The sequence below is a fragment of the Bubalus bubalis genome, chromosome 15, assembly GCF_019923935.1.
Source record: "Bubalus bubalis isolate 160015118507 breed Murrah chromosome 15, NDDB_SH_1, whole genome shotgun sequence".
Lineage (NCBI taxonomy): Eukaryota > Metazoa > Chordata > Mammalia > Artiodactyla > Bovidae > Bubalus > Bubalus bubalis.
In genome coordinates, this window is record NC_059171.1 from 73983932 (window position 1) to 73990140 (window position 6209).

The 6209-nt window shown below is 48.7% G+C and overlaps 1 long non-coding RNA gene across 2 annotated transcripts; it reads left to right on the forward strand.

Moving 5' to 3' along the window:
• The first annotated feature begins 614 nt into the window (after window positions 1-614).
• Window positions 615-5560, forward strand: LOC123329403. Of its 2 annotated transcripts, XR_006544792.2 has the most exons (4): window positions 615-700; window positions 3562-3795; window positions 4524-4717; window positions 5163-5560. It is a non-coding gene; the product is annotated as an uncharacterized LOC123329403 (long non-coding RNA). The 2 variants fall into 2 exon arrangements; XR_006544791.2 differs by lacking the exon at window positions 615-700 and having other exon boundaries at window positions 3125-3795.
• The last annotated feature ends 649 nt before the right edge of the window (window positions 5561-6209 follow it).

Here is a 6209-nt window from a genome sequence, read left to right on the forward strand (position 1 = left end):
CTCTTTGCCTGGGTGGGGCCAGGGGCCAGTGCTCTGTTAGCAGCCAGCACCCTTGACCCTACGTCTTAAAGAGAAGGGAGGGTGGCAGATCCTCAACCTGCCCTCTCCAGAGGGTCCAGGTGTCCAGGCAGCAGCCCGGCACTGAAGAAAGCTTCTGTTACCCAGGTGCCTAGCTGCTCCGTAACCCAACCCTGGAACCTTGGCATGATGATGGCATGTGGATACTGGGTGTCTGCTAGGACTGAGACGGGACGTCCCCCAGGGCTGGCAAAAAGGGAGCTGCCAGTCGCGTTTGATCTGACTTCAAGGAAATAAGGAAAATGGACGTTTCCTGTGCATCGGAGTGTGTGGCCAGGGATGTGGACACCACCCCTGCTGCGGGGCTCCGCATCCCTGCAGGAGACGAAGCGCTCCTGGAGAGAGTGTGCCTGAGGCCACAGGCAGGACACAGGTCTGACGAGGCAGCCTCCTTGATGCCCAGACCTGCGCTTTCTAATTCAATAACCAGGGGCCACGTGTGGCTATTTCAGAATCAATTCCAGGGAAATGAAAGATTAGCCACGTTTTCAAGGGCTTATAATAGCCCCACGTGACCAGTGGCTACTGCCCCAGCCAGCAAGTATTTCCATCACAACAGGAAGTTCTCCACTGACCTCGATGATTCCCTGAGAGGCTGCTTTCTCTCCTCTGCCCGAAACAGGTGAAGTCCTCTGTCCTTTTCAGGGGCAGTTTTAATTATTTCCAACCACCAGTGTGGAAGAACTTAGATAAAAGCAGAGGGGGGCAATGAAAATTTACAAAGAGGAAGTGTTCATACAAATGGTCTCTACCTGGCCTGGCAGGTATTTGTGGTTACTTTGCTGTCTGAGACACATCTGAGGGTTCCCTTCTCAGACCTTTCAGGATGCTCTCTAGGGTGAGGTCTCCACTGTCATGTCCCCTCGTGGTGCCGCTGAAGGGGTGTTCTGGGCTGCTAAGATCACAACGAAGCCTTATTTTTTGTTTGCAGGGCTGTCTTCTACTTTTGGTGTGCTAGTTCTTTAAGAGAACCCTCTCAGTCACCTATGTCTCCCCAACATGCAGAGCCTGGCTGGCATACTGCTGCTGCTAAGTCGCTTCAGTCGTGTCCAACTCGGTGCAACCCCATAGATGGCAGCCCACCAGGCTCCCCTGTCCCTGGGATTCTCCAGGCAAGAATACTGGAGTGGGTTGCCATTTCCTTCTCCACAGAGGACATTTAATAAACATTGACAGGGTGGATGCAAACACGGCCGGATGGCAGTCTGACTTTGATCTCTGATGTAACTAGATTTAAACTTCATCATCTCCAGGAAATCTTTGCCAACTACAGCCTCCAACTCTGGGCAGAATCATAGGTATTTAAGAGCCAGAATTGCTCTCTGTAGGGGTCCAAGATTTCCCCATTGCTTTCTTAGGTTCAGCTTCCCTGATAGCCTCGTTAGTAAAGAATCCGCCTGCAATGTGGGAGACCCCAGTTCGATTCCTGGGTAGGGAAGATCCCTTGGAGAAGGGATAGGCTACCCACTCCAGTATTCTTGGGCTTCCCTTGTGGCTCAGCTGGTAAAGAATCCGCCTGCAATGTGGGAGACCTGGGTTCGATCCCTGGGTTGGGAAGATTCCCTGGAGGAGGGAAAGAAGTGGCTTTGGAGTTACAGGTAGGAGAGCAGAGAAATTAGTGATCAGAAAATGGGGAGGGTCTGAGGGATGAGTCAAAACTCAGTAGGCAAAAGAGAAGGAGAAAGATATATGTGGGCGGGGTATTTGGGGTGGAGAAGCCCTTGCGTCCGCCCCAGGGCAGGTGCCCGCTGCTGAGTTCACAGGCAGCCTGACTGGAAGGGTGTCTCACCTGGTTCTCTGACACCCTACCCTGCTCACAAGCTTAGTCCTGTCCTGCTTGTCGGCCACGTTCCTCACGCAGGCTGCGTCAGCCTCAGCAGAGGCAGCTAAGCCTCTGGCCCAGGTCCAGGGATGTCTGATATGGGTCACCTGCTGAGCAGGAGTGACTGAGACTGTTACTCCTCTTCTTGCCTTCTTCCTTCCAGAAATCCCTTATTTTCACACTTGGGCACTCCCTTTGTATTTCAGCACTTCTATCTAGATGTTAGAGAGCTATCCCTTGAAAACAACTTCAGTTCTGACTTCTTCCCAGGAGCATTTAAAACAGCATCTCTTCATTTACCCATTTGCCGAGCAATATTCCCTTCTAAGCAGAGCATTCTGTATTCCACTGAGCGCTAGCCATTGCAAAATGGAGAGGGAAAGGCTTTCTTTGTAATCTGGTGGGGCAGGTGGAGAGAAATCATCATCATAATTACAGTTCACTTGAAGTGAAGTGAAGTGAAGTTGCTCAGTCGTGTCTGACTCTTTGCGACCCCATGGACAGTAGCCCACTAGGCTTCTTAGTCCATGGGATTTTCCAGGCATGAATACTTCATGAATACTGGAGTGGGTTGCCATTTCCTTCTCCAGGGGATCTTCCCGACCCAGGGATTGAACCCAGGTCTCCCGCATTACAGGCAGATGCTCTACCATCTGAGCCATCAGGGAAGCCTAGATAATTCTGTGTCAGGTCCCGTTCTGAGTATCTGTTGCTAGTTGAAGCCTCAGAACATTCTTATGAGGGAGATCCTGTTATCATCTCAGTTTTATAAATGAGGAAAACGGGCACAGAATGGATGTGAAAAGACGTCCCACGATCTGTATTCGTTTTCTAGGGCTGCCATGGCAGAGAAGCACAGACTGGGCGGCCTCAACAGAAGAAATGTGCTTTGGCAGTCCTGGAGGTTAAAAGTTCAGGATCAGGGTGTGGCAGGACTGATTTCTCAAGGCTTCTGTCCTTGGCTTATAGATTGCTGTCTTCCTGTCTCCTCATGTGGTCTTCCCTCTGTATCTCCCTGTTCTAATCTCCTCTTTTTAGAGGAATACCCGTGGTATTGAATTGGGACCCATTGTAATGACTTCATTTTACCTTAATTATCTCTTTAAAGGGGGCTTCCCTGGTGGCTCAGCGGTAAAGAATCTGCCTGCCTAGCAGGAGACCGGGGTTCGATCCTTGGTCCAGGAAGATCCCCTGGAGAAGGAAATGGAAAACCACTCCAGTATTCTTGCCTAGGAAATCCCGTGGACAGAGGAGCCTGGCGAGCTACAGTCCACGGGGTCGCAAAAGACTTAGCGACTAGACAACAACCTCTTTAAAGACCCTGGCTTCTAATAAGTGTCCCATGCTGAAGCCCTGGAAGTTAAGACTTCACCATATACTGGGGGCCACAGGGGCAGGGCCAGGATTTGAACCCAGGCAGGCAGTTCCAGAATTCACGAGCTTGGGCCATGCGCTGCCCCTTACAGAGAATCCCCACGGTGGGCACCGGAGCCGCAGAGATCTCCTAACCTGTGATTGCAGGAGTCCCAGAGTAGGCGGCGCCAGGAGGCAGTGGGAGGGACTGATGGTCGGTGTCCTCCAAGCCCTCCTCAACAGCTCTTCAAACCCTCGTACCCCACATTCTCTGGGAATTCTCAAGCTCAAAAAGGACCTTCTTCCAGGGAATCTTTCTCCTGTCACGTCAGCAGAGTGACAGACAGACGTATAAACAGAAGAAAAGTCGCTGCCCCACCAGGACCCTGCTGGGTGCTCCTCCTGAGGAATCCAACTGAAAGAGTAACCCTGCAGTGAGTGCCTGTTATCCCAGAGAGGAAACAATGGAAACCGGCTTCTCTGTGCTCTTACCTTTCCCCACATCTCAGAGACATCTCAGCAGAGAATATTCTAATTTGCAGGTATGTATGAGCTGCTGGATCCAAGAATTCTATAGATGAGGATAGAGTGAGGATCAGATAAAGGGTGCGGTTGATTAAAGCCATAAAACCCTATCAAAAGTCAGAGCTGGGACACCCAACTGGACTGTGAACCCACAGATGCAGGGACCCTGCCTGTCTCAGTCACCCTGAATCCCCTGGATGGAAAACCAAATGAGCAGAAAGTAAACCTTCTGTATATATTTGTACACATTTATTAGAAGAATGAATGAATGAACAGTGAATAAATTAATTCCCAGCCCTGGTTTGTTTTGCTTGTTTTAGACCCAAATCACTCCAGAAAGAATGAGTCCTATCCATTCTACTCCTCATCCTCCTTGATGGGACACCAGATTTTAACACAAAAGCAGCCAGAATAAATCTGATATCTCCCAGTTTCCCTTGTATAGACTAAGTTTGGGGCAATACTAAGTTTTAAGTAAAAGTAGTTGAAATCTAAGAAATATGTTTAAGGAAGAAAGCATGCACAAATTAATTCTATTCCTCCTTAATGGTGTGTGTGTGTGTGTGTGTGTGTGTGTGCAAGCTCAGTTGTATCTGATTCTTTGCTTCCCTATGGATTATAGCCTCCCAGGCTCCTTTATCCATGGGATTTCCCAGGCAAGAATACTGGGGTGGGTTGCCATTTTCTCCGCCAGGGGAACTTCCCAACCCAGGGATTGAAATCTTGTCTCTTGTGTCTCCACTAGAGGATTCTTTATCACTAGTGCCACTGGATGAAATGCAATGGCTGGAGCTCCAGCAGCCGTGCTGGACTGTGAAGAGACCTTAGGAATGAAATCTAGCATAGAACAATAAAGAGAAGGAACCTGGGATATTGATACCATGGGACACCATACCTGCTCTAAACAGCTGCTCTGGACACCTTGGACATGAGAGAGAAGTAAATTTCTATATTGCTTAAACTTCTGTTATTTGGGTGTTCCCCCCTGCCCCTGCCCCCATTACTCAGAATTGGACAAAACTATTTCAAGTCTCAGTGGAGAAATCTATTTATCAGAGAGGCCACATGGAGAATTAGTCAAAATCTCAGGCTATATATTTAGATGTACTTTCTAAAGAATCACCTTATACAAGTTACTCGATCTTTCAGGGTTTCAGTTCAAGGTTAGTAATTACTTCTGCCACATCAGATTGGTGGGCAGATTAAAGTGAGCTGCATCGTATACATACTTAGTGCACAGCTCACTGTGAAGCCCAGGCAGTGGGGTGCTCCAATAGTGATCCCACCCTGAGCACCCAGACCCCAGCATGGACACAGGACTAGAATCAGCTTTTGTCAGATGATGATGATGATGATAATGATGATGCTTTCCTTTCTGTCACAGAAGACCATGAGTCAGCCTGGCCTTGACAACGGGACAGCCCAGAACTCCTGGCAGAGCCTTCATCAGAGCGGGCAGAAGGCTGCCAGGAAGGAGAAGACACTTGGGAACTCCCTTGACTTTCCAGCCTTTGCCAGCTCAGAGAGTTCTCTAGAAAGGTGGGTGGGCCTAAGGAGAACTGGACTAACTGCTGCACCATGCTGCAGCAAGGAGAACAGCACAAGAACTAACCACGAGACTATGTGCATCCAAATTAAAAAATGTTTACCACTCTGTGCCCCCAAATTGTCCAATACTTTAAGTTATAGGGACAAAGAGAAATCTGGCTCAGACAGGTTTAGTTTGGAGGGGTTTGTTCTGTTTCCAGTCTGTTACTTAAAGAAAGTGAAAGTGTTAGTCACTCAGTTGTGTCAGATTCTTTGTGACCTCACGGACTGTAGCCCACCAGGCTCCTCTGTCCATGGAACCCTCCAGGCAGGAATACTGGAGTGGGTTGCCATTCCCTTCTTCAGGGGATCTTCCTGATCCAGGGATTGAACCCAGGTCTGCATCGCAGGCAGATTCTTTACCATCTGAGCCACCAGAGATTGTAATCAGGCAGGTAATGCACTCTCTTGGTTTACCTGCTCAGGAAACTTGGGGAAAACATTTTAGCTTGTTAAACCTTAATTTTGTCATTTGTACCATGGGGATACTAATACCTGCCCTCAAAGGTTGCTAATATATGAAGTACATTTTTCTGGCAAGCAGTGTGTACTTAGTAAGTATTCTCTTACCTTCCCTTACCCCCAAGAGCCACAACAGTGGGGCCCTAGAGGACACAGAATTTATTTCAAGGGCACAAATGGAGAAGGATGTATATTTGTCCTATGTGATCCCCTGACTACAGGTGAGCCAGGCGAGGGCAGAACTCATGCCAGGTGACATGGACATCCCCAGGTGCAGCAGCACCTATCAGGAAAGCTCTGCTCCCTGTTCTGGTAATTTAAAAAATCAAAAGATATTGCCACTTCCAAATTATCAGTACTCAACATTTAATTCACCTTAAAA